The sequence below is a fragment of the Anticarsia gemmatalis genome, chromosome 8 (assembly GCF_050436995.1).
Source record: "Anticarsia gemmatalis isolate Benzon Research Colony breed Stoneville strain chromosome 8, ilAntGemm2 primary, whole genome shotgun sequence".
Taxonomy (NCBI): Eukaryota; Metazoa; Arthropoda; class Insecta; order Lepidoptera; family Erebidae; genus Anticarsia; species Anticarsia gemmatalis.
Window position 1 is genome coordinate 3,122,158 of NC_134752.1, and position 15,404 is coordinate 3,137,561.

General features: G+C 34.1%; 1 protein-coding gene across 2 annotated transcripts in view; it reads right to left on the reverse strand.

Annotated features, from left to right (window-relative positions):
* The window catches only part of LOC142974673 (thrombospondin type-1 domain-containing protein 7A-like), a 117,968-nt gene extending 103,985 nt beyond the window's left edge, over positions 1-13,983 (reverse strand). For both annotated transcript variants that reach the window (XM_076117130.1, XM_076117129.1), the window contains exon 1: positions 13,819-13,983. The gene's annotated coding sequence lies outside the window, so the exon portion shown is untranslated. The remainder of the gene's footprint in view (positions 1-13,818) is intronic.
* Positions 13,984-15,404: the final 1,421 nt, after the last annotated feature.

Below are 15,404 nucleotides of genomic sequence, written 5' to 3' on the forward strand. Positions count from 1 at the left end.
GCAAGGCTTACTAAATAACGACAATAAGCCGAGATTATCGGGAGCGATCGGCCTCATTTACCGCTCCATTTCATTATCGATTTAACCAAACAATGGAAATAAGTACGTTTCATGAAACCATTAATTTTCGTTAAAGTTACATCAACGTCACGTTTGGGAACAATATAAAGTTACGCAATGAAATCGTTCCGGAGTCGTATCTCTGTGTAATTATTGTAATTATTACAAAGGTCACGTTTTCGGAGGCTATTTGTATGAAATTATTATAGCCGTTTGTAGCCTTTTAAAATATTTGTATTATATCTGGGTTTTTTATTTTCGATAAGGTTTATGTGCCTCGTGTGGGCTCTATCTGATCAGTTTTAGGACTAGAATGGAGCCCCTGGCAGTCATAAAAAGTCCTATTTTAACTCGCTCGTTCGTCCATTACATCTGTTTTTGCTTTTACAATTCTAGTTTTATTTCCAATAGTATTATAGACCGATCAAATTACTAGATAATAGTTTTTTGCACGAACAAACTTCGATGCAAATTCCTGCGACCAGTTATTAATTGTCCGGTATCTTTATTCTGAGAATAATTTTGTAGTTTTTTTACAGATTTTTTAATAGTTGTGACAAAAACGTTCAAAGTATTCTCACCAAATCCAAGAAAATAGCGAAGTAATGATGATGAGATAAAGTATAATAATATTGAAAAATGAATAATTTTCCTTGTTTTGTCTGTACAAGGAGATATATTTCGTTTATTCCAAATGCACACTCATAATTTAATCTAACAAAAAAACATAATAATTTACAAAATACGCCTAAAATTTGTTTAATACATTTATTGAGGGCATGCAAAGTCCCCAACCCGCACTTGGCCAGCGTGGTGGACTCAAGGCCTAAACCCTCCCTCATTACGGGAGGAGACCCTTGCCCAGCAGTGGGACAGTAATGGGTTAAATTTATTTTATTTATTTATAATCTACAAAATCATTCGTACCGTTTATTTACATTTTCATAGTAAGTAAACCAGTCTTAAGCATAATTCTCAGTAAATAAACATATCTTTATGCTATCTATTACAAAAACAGTATGAAAATGGAATACGGCGTTGTATGATATCTCAGTTCCTTTGTTATATGTCCTTGCTACAACTTCGTAGGGTGTATTTATAAGCATAAGGTCGATAATTTATCCGACAAATGTGTTGGGTACACGATAGTGGTGTGTAGCATTTATCTTAGGACTATAAGTACCTGTGACTACAAGCAAATTAAGTTGGTGAGGATTGTACTAAGTGGCGTTTTCTGGTCTCTACCTACCCCTATGGGAAGAAGGCGTGATTTAATGTTTGTATAAGTGCTTGTTTCATCACTAACAGATGGACTATCTAATGGATAAAGCGCAAAAATGTTTTTTCTTGTCCTTATCTGGTTAATGTTATCGTGACATATCCGCAGGAAGCTTTTTAACTATCTACGTAAGAAGAGTCACTCTATTATATTTTGCGAATATTGTAAGCTTTCAAATAACTCGAATTAAGCTTTTTATTACCGCTTGTCAAAAATACTCAATTATAATATAAAATTATCCAACGGCTGACAAATGTATCAATTGTTACATACTTTTTACATTATGTATACATTACATTTAATAAATTTATAGATTTTTCCTTGTGATCATCCCAGAAACAATTCTAAAAACAGTTAAAGTACGGGTCTTTCAAGGCTTTAAACATTATTTTAACCGACAAAGCAACAACAATTGCTGCATCCTTATTCCTCGATTAAAGCTCGAAAAACAGCCTCCATATTTAACCAATTTTCATCTCGCACAGGTGCACTAGGACCGAAGTGTGCTCGAACGTAGTGCATAGAGAGCCCTTTATGTCCTCGCTCTAGTGTTGTGCCTTTATGCCGATGTGCTTCTATGCCGATGTGCTATTATGTTTTATGCCGTAATGCCGATGTGCTATCCCAGCCCTTACTCATCCCACAATGGACGCCGATTGTTTGTCAAAATTGTTTGAATGTACAGCTTTTATTGTTTTTGTTTGTGTTTTGTTTTGTTTGTAATAAAGGTACTGTGATGAGTTGCATGTATTGTTGCTACTGTTTGTAAATTATTGTGTTAGTGCATTGTTTGGTGCGTTCGTCAGGAATGTGTAATTTTATTGATTGTTTGGTATAATATATTTGTTAACGATGTTTAATTGTACCTATTGTTAATGATTGGTATGATATAATAAGCCAAATGCTTTTGAAATAAATCTGACGTAAAAATATCTAAACTCGTTTCGTATCGACGTGCGTTTGGATAGTTGCAAACCACATTATTGTCAGTACAATTTTTACGTGACTGCTAACTATAAGCTAATGGCACTGATATGCTTTTCATACATAATATCCCTCCTTTTCCCTACAGGGGTGGGCAGAGACCAAAGAATATGTGTTATTCATTTGGTACAAAATATTATTTAAAAATAACCTCCTTATATTTATTGTACCTTTTTATTTATTCTAAAGCCTACAACAACAGATTACCTTTTACACATAAATCTAAAAGGTCGGGCCCAAACAAAAGTAATCGCATAAAGTTTCCTCTCTATAACAACAATATGATTTATTTGCCGTTTATAATAATATATTTATCGAATTATATTAAACCCCAATACTGGGAAAAGCTCAATTGACATACGCAAACCGATTATCTCCTTAAAATGGTGGCTACACTAACAGTATATGCCGAAAATATAATCTATTTTCAATATTAGCCAAATGTTAATTTCAATTTGATGTTGTTAGGTAGGTATATATTAATTGATCCGTGTTTCATGGAATTAAATAAATATTGATTTGGGAATAAAATGTAGTCTCATGACACAGAGTTATTATCGCCTTGTAAGGTGAAGGTTACGCAAATCTTCGAGACTCGCCGTTTTTAGTCTTCAAGCAGCTACCACCATACATTTGTATTGCCTTAAGTGTCGTACAGGAATCGCGACGTTGCCATTCATCACATAACCAAATATTTATGGCAAGAGTATGAAGACTTGCGTAGCACTGTATACAATGGAAGCTTAAAATTCCATTTATATAAATTGGAACACCAGGCAATATTTTCCATTCCTGAAATAAAACTAACTTCCAATCCATCAATATTATTCGTCAAACTAAAAATAAAAAGTCCGCGACCCTTAATAGTTTGTACGGTTTCCCAGTTTGGTTGCTGAGAGCATTTCATCTCAAAGCCCTCGGAGGACAATAGCTATTGATTGTTCCCTCTGAATCAAGCGAAACAAAATAGTGGGTGATTTATTTGCGAACTCTTTGTGCCTAACAATAGGCAAGAATCTGTTTGTGCCTTTGTTTCTCAATGGCTTTCATTGTTGTTCGATAAAGAACTATTTGTTGTAATCAAATTAATATTGCAGACGAGAAAATTGCTTGTTTTAATTGGATTCTGTAACCGCTTTGAGATAATGCAACCTTTGTTTCGAGAAGGGAATGTGTAATGCGAACAAAGTTATTATTTTGTTAATTATATTTACTTTTATTATAATAATAATGCTATATTCTATAAACGATATCATTAATTTGTCATAATTATTTAAATGAAAAGCGACCTTTCTTTACTATTTCCGGGTCGCATTTTAATTAACTTTCATCATTTAGCGCTGTGTTATTTGTCAAATTGCGAACAAGGACGTTCTGACCGGAGCCTTCTAAAAATACCAAACGAGCCATGTTGTTTTTACGTCTACCGCAAACTTGTTCCGCGAATTAACTCAAAAGTAATTTAGTCTTTTGTTTACAAAGACTCGGGGGAATAAAAAGGCTTCTATCGCCTTTTATCAAAATGCTTTTTAATAATTGTCTTCGATTTTCCGCAGAAGCGAGGGTAGAAATAGATTGTGACGTGCCTCGGAGCACCATAACTCAATTACTGGCAGCCTCGCCGCCGACCTAACTAACTTAACAGCTGGTGTCATTTGTGTGCAAATTGTATACACGAATTGTTTATCAGAAAATAGGTTTTGCCAGCGGCGTGTCTGCGCAGAATTTTAAGCGCTCTTCCTCAAAAAACTAATCAATTCTGTGAGATTAGAAGTTGCGTGCCCGCCTCGGAATAGCAGTCGCTCTGCGATGAGTAATCTCATCGGCTTAAAGCTTAGAGAAAAAACTTTGTGGATGTAGTGGCTTAGTGGGACGTCGTAATTCTTGCTTTCTTTGCATGGCTGGTGGTAAATCTAATCTTTAAGTTGTTCGAGTCGCCTGAAGACCGTAATAAAAAGACAGAAAAACGTACTTTTAGATTTACTACATGAGCGGGTGTCGGCAAATGTCAGCTTTCGTTGTCCTCACAAGTTAGGATCCTGAAAGTTTCGCGCCGGAGTCGCAGAAAAACTGGGACGGCAGATATTACTTGGTAACTTCCAAACGAACGAGATATAAGATTCTTTTGACTTCTTCGACGTTTTTCCCTCCGTGGATATTGCTTATTTGTGTGTTACATACTAAAGCATATAAAGGATAGAATTTCTCGGAACTGTGTCGCGTACATCAATTCGTAATACACGTAACATTTCGTAGCTTTGATATGTGCGAATATCTATGCAAATGTGCGTATCAGTGTCGTAAATAAGTAGGAATATAACCCAGTCTATTCTGAATTCACAAACACAATGCTTACATTATTATGAAACAGATTCATACAAATGGAACTAGAATCATGAAATATTAATTGCAGTGGTAGTACAACAGTCATCAGTACACGGAATTCTTAATTTGCGAGAGGGGTCAAGTAGCGAAACAACGGGCTAGGGCCGTTCGAAATGAAAGGGCTTGAAAGGGCTTAGCGCCATGCTAGAGGGCCCTCCACACCGCTCGCTCACTTGCTGCATTCATGTCATTTCTGACTGCGAAATTGCGGCTGGAATTTCGATTTCATGAATTCGAAGAGAAAAGAGGGGAGTTAGGAACATATTTTGGGCTTAAAACAGGAAGTTCTGAAATATGAGAACGTAATTGGTTTTCCTGAATTATTAAGTTAAAAAGGGTTGGAATTGCGAAAATATGCACCGACTTCATTAGGAAGGGGAATTGAAAGTTCCTCTTAACACCGAATTAAATTGATATGAAAAAGTATATAATTATAGAGAGTAAATAACAGTTATTCTCAATTAGAATTCATTAATTGATAAAAATGCTATATTATTACTTGTATGATATTTTTAAAGGCCATAAATTTCCTTTGAAATCTTTCAGTATGTTTTTTACAATTCGTGTCCAATTTTCACCATCATATCACGGCAACACTTCCGCCAACATCAAGCTTAAAGAATCTCTCGGGACTTTCTCAAATCACTCGCTATAAATATCACATTCCTTCTATATTGCGATCTGCGCTAGTACTCAAAAAGTCATATGAAATAATACTGGCCGGCGAGAGAGGCTCGATTGAAGTGACAGCTGTCAGCGATGCCTACTACTGGCTCGGCTGCTAGTTCAACTGTCCTGGGACATCGCACCGTGTTTTGAAACTGAAAATACTTTTGAAAAAGATTTACGAATGTGTTTTTGTTGGGATTTATCATGGCCGCTGTTTTTTGACAAACATTTGAGTGATGATTGTCATGAGATAAAATACTTAAAGTTTAAGAAAATCCTGTGATAATTACAAAATCTTACTTTTGTAACTGTCTTATTAATGAAGGTCGTAAGCTCTGATTATTTATAAAGTGTTTTTGTTCACTTTTAATCAACTCTGTAACTGTAAATTAGTGAGAAAGTCTTAAGCCCGCTGCACACGACGCTTGTTTTGCTGCTGGATTGCTTGCGAGAAAGTGACGTCACTGCTGGCTCTGCAGCGTGGTTGCGTGCTGGCTGTCGATGATAGAACGTGTGCTATTTTTCGTGACGGCTTGCTTGCTTGTCTCTTTTTTTCGTGCTCTGTTGTTGAAAAAATATGTCGCAAAGGTGGTCTCCGGAGCAAATTAATGCTTTAATTGACGCATACAAAGAAGAACCGTGTTTGTATGCAACAAATACTCCGAATTACCACAACAAGCGTCTTCGAACTGAGGCTCTTGATAGAGTGAGGAACGCAGTTTTGGGGTTAAAGCCAACCGTGACGGCAAAAGAGTGCTCAACCAAGTTTCACAATTTGAGAAATCAATTTAATATCACTTCGATGCACGCCTAGCGACAAGCACCGTGTGAAGCCAACCTACCAAGGGAGCCATCAGCGCACCCAGCGCCACAGCCAACTTCGAACCCAGCGGCAAATTCTAGCAAGCTATCTAGCAGCAAAACAAGCGTCGCGTCGTGTGCGTTGGGCTTTACTAATAGAAGCTAACACAAATCCTCTTATTCATAAAAATATATGAAGTTATGAAAGACTTTATAAAGTGTTTTGTTTCTTTCACTCCTTAGCGAAATAAAAAGAGAAAGTATGTTATAGAAACTTTTTAACTAAAACAGGTTTATAGTCTGTTTATGAATAAGAGGGTCAGTTTATAAGTAAGACAATAAATTGGCAATAATTGTTCAAAAGCTTCATCAAACATTGTCAAAAGCGAAATTGTTTACGAACCAAAAGCTTTACAAATCCACATAGCTGTAAAATTATAATACTCTACTATATTCTGCATCAAACAATTAACAAAACGCTCGCACTAATAACTCATAAATTATATTTACTGTTACACAAACGGACTGGTAAACTACAAATGAAGTTCGAAGTGGTCTGTACACATAGTATGTACCAAGTTGTGCTATTTGTACTGGACCCAGCCGCCCGGCGAACGAAGGCGATATTAGTGGATTCTTGCAGGGTTTCCAATCGTCCGAGTAACCAAGGATATGTCCCAGTTTCCCAAATGTTTTGACATCACGTGCTCTGCGATGTGTTTGCTTGTTTTTCTCTGTTATATTCCAGTTTCTATAGAAATGTTCACCCCCTATTGTGTAAGGGTCGAGATCTTTCTCGCCCCTCGTTTCTTTGCGTGATTCGTTAATTTTTCATCTAAAACCCGTCCTTTGCAACCCGGGATTTTTAAAATATGTTTTTTGGTAGTATCTAAAAGTTGCGTTATGAATTGTAAAATGCATTTCACTCTCATTATAATTTTTGTTTATTAATTTTCTAATTATTTTTTAATATAGAAAAAAACATTGGTGCAATAAATTATGCACCTTAAAATTCTGAAAGCTAATCTATCACATACCCACCTATTATAAACACAACGAATTCGCAACCAAATATCTTTTGTCTGGCTATAACATCAATAAACCCAACCTTAACCTACTTACAAGTCAAATTCAAATAGCCAAATTTATTTCATCCAAAAGACCATAAAATGTCCTCCCAAAATATGCCACTATAATCCACACACGAGTATCCATCGTTATAGTAAAGTGAAATGAACGTAGCGGCTCTTAATTATCGTGTGTAACAAAGGCGTCGCTTACAGCGTACTGTGCACGTGAGCGAGTGTATTACTATCACCAACGCGCCTGACACACTGATTGGCACACTCACAATAGCTGAATAAACACAACTTTCATGTATTTTGTATGATAATACCAAGTTTTTGTAACTTTGATACTGGTTTTTCATAAAAGAAGTGTTTAAAGCATACTTAGATGGGTGATGGCGTAAAAGTGCTTGTGATAGACGTTCATTGTTTCAGATTTAAGGAAAATAGTACAGAATTTTTAGTGTTTTTTGTGTTTTTCACGTCTATTGACACTTTTCTGTAAAATCATCCATCGACACATGCATAGTGACGTTGTTTACTATTTTTATTAGCTTCCAAAATTGGATGCGCGTTAATGTAATATATATACATATAATAAATTAATAGTAATGTTTTAGATAACTTTATCGTAAAATTGAAGTTATTGTTTCTCTGAACTGTACCTACGCAACAAATAATCGCAATAACAAGTTCAAATGTCATGCCGATAAAGTACTAATATTATTTGCTATTAATTATTTTACTTGCAATATGGTCACCCTATAATCCAGTTTATTCGATACGTAGTTGATTGTAAAGTTTGGGCACCGTCCCAATTATACCGATATTTAACCTAATTGTTTGGTTTCTTGTTTCATTAAACAAGTCAATTACATAATAATAATACATGATTAAAATAGTCAATAAAGTGATGTGAATACTCTGATGTAGGGTAAAGTACCGGTTGTTAATCCATTTATACAAGTATGTATTTAGAAATATATCTGTCAAGTATTTAGTTATCATATAACAAGCTCTACTTATTTTGGAATCAAATGACCGTGTTTAGGTTGTCCAATGATACTCGCATAGCGTATCGACTCCTAGGTTAGACAAAGAGGTTTTTTTGATTCTGTCTACTCCAGATAATTTGTCATATACAATAATATACATGCTAAAAGAAAAGTACAGTTTTCTGCTCGTTGGAAACAAAAACAACTTGTTCTAAAAATAGTTAAAAACTTCCAGGAACTTAGAACATTTTCCCGCAACACCGCTCGCTACAATTCATGAAAATACGGCGTTGAAAAGACAAAGAAACCCGTTGAATTTATTGCCTTTCTTTGGTCAAATAACTATCTTCATTCTAGTCTCTCATCGCCGCTAGCCTAGGACTGCTCTTAATTAATTGAAACCTTTTTTATTGAAGGGAAAACTCGTCAAGTTATTCCGTTTGGGTTTTTTCTCCGTAGAGACAAAGAACTAAGGTAGAACAACGCTCTATATTGTTCAACACTGATCAATACAATCTTGTAATTGTTATCATCGTTATTTCTAAATTCCGTGTGATTTTTTCACTGGTAAAAACCCAGTTCGATATGAATAAAAATGATATGTACGCGTATAACTTTTGAACAACTATTATCTTTTAATATCTTTGTAACTGCGGTGACTAGGTCGATATGTGATCGATGGGATCAATATTCCCTAGGAAATAGAATCAACTGGATAAAATTGTACTATACCCGGACGACGGCGGACTAGTCCGCTATTACTTTTAAAAGATTTTGATATTAACTAGTTGAATATCAGTCCGATACTTCCCATATGGACTTGTAATAATTCACTACCAGAAAAATCTCCTACCAAAACAAACCAAGCGACAAGTCTGCAACACAGAATCTCATGCAACACATAAACCTTCACTAACGAGACAAAAACAAAAAAATATCAACACATCATTAAAAAATATAATCCGTCATACGAACGGTGATAGTCGTTTCACAATATTTTGCTTTTAAAAGCTGAGCTTGAAATGATAAAGCTGCTCCCTCCCTTCGCTAATTGGCCGCCGTCGCCTCCCGCTAATTCTGTTAGAGTCTAATGGCTGTCGCTCGGTCTGTGTACCAACAATTACACTGTATTACACACTTTATTGTCATATCTGTGCTGGTTTTTAAATATTTAGGATGAAAAAATCTTAATTACATCCAGGCTAAAGTTCATGTGCTCTTTTCTTTTGAATAGGTATTAGAGTACCTACGGGAAAATTGTTATGAACGCAGAATATGTAAAATAAACAATATTCTAGGAACATTTTGCCATTAATAGGAAAATCTTTACTGTACATTTACATGTACCATTTTTTTTTAATTTTCTTCGCATTAGTTTTGTTTTGCTCTCTATAAAAACTATTTCCGCCAGTCAAATTGATCGCGCCGATCTCGAGATTTTAGCTTAGCAACGCATTTGGCGATATTTTTAACTTGAAAATTTGTTTGGATATAAGTGACTATTTAAGGCAAGTTCAACTTCAAGTGATCAACCTTTCCTTGACATACAAGGAAGAAAAAGATGTTTATTTCAAATATTTATTATCTGGAGTGACCTTCCCTTAGTAATAATAAATGTGTAACGAAGTGAAATAGTCATTAGTGTGACTATCGAATGACTAACAAGCGGGTCGTTTTCGAATTATCTCTATTGAATATTTGATGAGTTCACGTGGTAGGGGAGTTTCCTTTGTTTGTTTATTGGTTTATTACTCTAAACATGATAATTTACTTCCGATTGGGGTAGGTTTATATTTATTTTAGTAATTGTTTATTTTGAATAGTGGTAGGAGATGCTTATGCAACCTATACACTATGTTTGAAATATTTTTTCTATAGACTTTACCCGAAATTTGGTCTATGTCGAAAAAAATCTGGGGTAACAAATATAATATGTGAAAATTAAGGGTAGAAACTATCTGTGTACCAAATATTATCCAAATCTGATCTTTAGTTTTTGCGTTAAAGATAAACAAACATATATACGCATTGCTCAACGCGGACAAAGTTGTGAGCAGAAGCCGATTCCAATAAAAGAAAAAAATCAATACATATTTTAAATTATAATCAGAAGACTTGATGAGTGTTTGCATAAATGAAGGGACCTGAATGAAAGGAGCTCCGTCGTTACGTCGTGACGAACCTTTGATTTTCAATTAATGAGAAAAATCAAGAGTCGTTTGCGATCTAATCAAATTATGTTGATGAGGTATTCCTACGTTTTGTATAAAAACGGACCTTAGTACTTTTAAAAAATTGAATTTTGTAAATAATTATTATCACAATTCAATTTTGTTTAAATTACAAAAAACGTTAATGTATGTTTTATAAATGTGTACTTAAGCCCGTACTGATTGAAGAACAGATATTTATTTCACGTACTTAACAAATTCAAAAACAATAATAAGTTTATGTAAGCTTCCTGACCCCATAACTCGTAAAACTTTTAAGTCTGCCAGTTCACGAGATAATATATGAAATGTATGTTAAACGGTATTTTATTTAATAAGCGAAACAAAATTAGTACAGTTGAAATACGTTTATATTGCACTGCACAACAGCGAGACAGTAATATCTCTCATTTCATTACTTGTAGTTACGACTCATTACTTTAAACATAATCGCAAAGTGCACGTAAACTTTAATAATTAAATATTTGCAAACAAAATGGCGACTTTAGAATATAACCCTGCCTTTGACGGAAGTAAGGGTGTGGTCAGAAGGCAAGAGTTTATAAGAAAAAATCTTTGTTCTCTGCCTACCCCTATGGGAAAAAGGCGTGATTTTATGTATGTTTCAATTTGCCTTCGTAAAATAAACCAATCAAAATTAATCAAGATGATTAAATTAATGATGATAAGGTATGATAATAATTTCAAAATGCGAAAAACGCGTATTTTTGTGTATGTATGTATTTGCCTACGGTCGATAAACCAATCAAAAATAATTTAAAAATTACCAAATGTATCGACGTAATTGAAGCTACGAATTTTGTAAGGATTGTAGCAAGCGGCTATAATTAGTCCCTTCCCACTCCTATGGGGAATAGACGTGATTGTATGTATATCATAATAATAAAATTGGATTCTATTTATTTTTTTATTTTATAACACACATATATCATTACAGTCTCAAGGACTCAAAACGCAATAGGGAAGTTACAATAAATTCTTAATTACTATTAAAGACTAAAAACTCTAAAGAGAAGTTACAATAGAATCTTATGTACTATTACTACGTATAATAATATGTGTAGATTGTACAATTAACAAACTACATCCTAATCAAAATTTCAATAGTAAACCATATATCATCAATAATAAATCGTTCAAAGAAACACCAGAAAGCTTTCAAACTTCTTCATACATTGCACGTGCAGCCCTTACCCCCTAACCGGCACCCGTCGGTCATTAAATTCAGACCACTACAACTACACTCCGCGTTTTACGATGTTATGTAGCAATCATAAAAACGGTTTAGGACTTCCTAATATTATATTTTTGCTAACAAAAGAGGTTTAGACTATTTAGTACAAGTTTTATGACAAATGACCCGCGCAACTTGGCTTGCGTCACATAAAAGATAATGGGTCAAAATTTTGCCCCTATTGGTCGTAGCGTACTGATATATAACCTATAGCCTTCCTCGATAAATGGGCTATCTAACTCTGAAAGAATTTTTCAAATCGGACCATTAGTTCCCGAGATTAGCGCGTTCAAACAAACAAACAAGCTCTTCAGCTTTATAATATTAGTATAGATTAGAATAGATGTATTGACGGTTGATAAAGTTGCGTGATCATATCTGTCATAATTTCTTGGGTAATAACTAGTTCAAGTGTTTATCAAGAGAATGTATTTCAAACTTCATTTTAAATATATTTCACATCTGAATGAAACATCTTAATGTAAGTACTGGTACAACTATATTAATTGTTAACATATTTCAGGTCTAGAAGAACTATTTGTCCATCACACAAATATTTTGTTCTGAATGGGAATCGAACTTACGACCACACGCAGTAGTAGCTACTTTCTCCGCTAATTAATATGAACTATCTAGTTTCGTTAGACATAATATGCCTTTTCTCATAAAAAGATTTTGCGTTATGTGTAAGCTACGATAAAGACGCTACAAGTGCTACAGCTCGCGTAGCAAAGTGCTATGAGTCGTAGCGCATACACAAAGCAGTTTATTCTTGTGTTATAATAAACATCGTGTACGATATGAGATTAAAGAAAGAGGGGAAAAGAATATAATGCTAAAACTGTCAGGATTAGTCATAATTTAAATTAAAAAAAATCTATCCGGTTTTTTGAATTAAGTTAGCGATTTTGCAAATAAACTTTTTTGTGATAACAAGTAATTAACGTACAAACACGGCTAGTGTACTATTGTAAGAATAAAAAAAATGTAATTGAATAATTTTTGACCCTGTTCCCGATACCAGTGGCCTCCTAATTTTTAAATTTTTTAATGTGCATTTTTACATTTATTTTTTCTTTAACGTATTTTAAAACATTATAATTAAGAACGTAGGTACTTAAATGAAGAAAATAAAATTTTGAATTTAATCTGGAAAATAAAGATAACGAATATACAATATTATATACTGAAGTCACCTTTTTGAATAACTAAATAAATACTTTTTGGCCATATTCCCTGCTCAAATTTATGTCAAGTAAGAATCCGGAAGAAGTAAAAGAGGTCGGGATCATAGCACGTGCCGGAGTAATTTTTTTCATCCCTAGAGGGGTGGAAATGTGATAATATGTGTGTGTAATATTTTCCTTCCACCAAAAATACTTTTTCTTCGTTAATTTGGAGACTGCTAATATTGTGAGGATGTAAAAGTTCGAATTTGTTTAGGTAAATACATAAACGTTTAAGTTATTTAAGTATTATTTTATTAGTTATTTTCTCATGCAAAAATAGTTTTCACATCATACATAACCCCTTAATAAAAATATTTTTGTTTACTAAGAATGTTTGTTTCGTGATTTAAAATATTTCAATAGTTACCAATCTTTTTTTATATTTACTTTAATAAGCAACAATCCGGCGTACTCCCGTTTCAGCAGCATTTTTTCAGCTCAGAATTCATTACTTTTATTTTTATTATAAACTATGAACACGAAAACAGAAGTCAACCATTAAATATTCTTTTCTTAAGCACCGTTTGCGTAGGTTTTATAAAACGTACAAGAACCCATCTTATAAAATAATAAAAGCGGGCGCACGTTACTTTTTATTATTCTAAGCGCAGAACGTGTTACCTTACACAGCCTTAAACGAAAGAATTGTATGGCGACAACAACCACCATTAAACGAGACCATACACTTTAATAAATTATTTAAAACAACGACTGTTTTGCACACATATAACCAGATATAATATATAGAAATTGTATATTTTATTTGTATTGAAGGAACCATGTGTAAGCGTTTTCAAACGTTATAAGCAAAACACAATTTAACCCAACGCTTTCGCTCCGCAAAACACGTGCCGGCTTACAATATAACAAATATAATTACTCACCGTCGTCTCCTCCCGCTAACCTAACCTCCACATTACAAAACCACAGAAAAAGTTCAATATTTAGCAAAATAACCAATGATTATAAATATATAGAGATAATCAGATGGTAGAGAGCTCGGTTCGTGAACGCGTGTGGCGAGGTTCGCGGCGCGAGGGGAACTGACCAACGACTGCGCCGCGCCGCCTCGGTACGCGCGAAAACCTGAACGATTATACAACGCAGAGGGGTGAGTAGGCAAATACGGTTCATTTTCTTTATTTGGTCACAGCAAAAGGGTTTCCGTGTAGTCCTTTTTTTGGCTTTGTAGGAGAACGTGGTATGCGTGTATCATATAATTCGAAATGAGTTTTGTTTTTATGTTTATAGATATACGTGAATTTAATATTTACTCTTTGGTAAAATCTTTTGAAATATTTATCTTTTTTTAATTAATAAAGCGAACTAAAAAAAATCTGAAAGTATTTTCAACAATACACTTAAGTTCACCTTATTCCAAAAGTCCACTGAAATTACCTTAAAAGTAAACTTCTTCAAACGTCTTTTAAATAACTTAAAAATACTTTACATTCATTTCTTTTACGTACCGTTTATCTTCTTATTATTGTTATAATGTCCCATCTACACGTTAGCTGGTGTTAGCTCGCCGCCCCGCTGGGCGGGCATACTCGATACTCGCACGAAGCTCCCGGAAGCTCCGCGCGCCCTTTACGGACCTTTGTTTCACCTAACTGCCTCAGCCAATTATAATTCACCATCATTCAACCCTTTGCACACTCCATTTTTTAATTTCCTTTGTACGCTAGTAGAATCTTAATTGCACATGTATTGACAATGTAGGAAGCCTTCAAAAGGAAGTACGTTAATTTTTTATTGCGATTTTTGTTAATGCATAATTGTTTACCTTTGAAAGTCAGATGCATAAATTGGACATAATATTATGAAACATTTTTTCAAGATTTTTGTTATAAAAACCTTCTTTCGCTAGGGGTAGATTCAGCCATTGTAACGACTATCAGAAGTGTCAACATTTGACCGAACAATTACCGTAAAATCAAAATGAAACAATTTATTCATTTCTTGTTTGATTCTATCTGGGTGACTCGTACTCAAAACTTGCATTTATTGATGATTTTCTGCCAAAAATGTAACACGAGTCGTCATATTTTATTTCTTTCCCTAATTACTGAGTGAAAGCACCATTACCGATGCAAAAACAGTATTAAGTTCAACTCATTTAAATTTTGAAGTCTAAGTAGATTTATTACGGTTCAAAATTGAGGAAAAACGTAATGGCAATGATTTAGGTAACTGGATATTTAACCCCTCGACGAAAACGTTTACCTTTGCATTTACGGACCCGAGGAATTACACAATAATGCTACGGGTCCTAAAATTATTCCAATTTAATTTTGTGTTATAATTTTTTTATGAAAAATGTAATCAAATATTTTTTTGTCTGTATTTATTTTTACGTCTGGCGTAATTAGTACCGGTTTCACTTATTGATTTTTGGTAGATAAACTGATAGTAAATTATTGAGAAACCCTGTAAAAATACCATTTGGTTAGTTTAATGATACTTATAT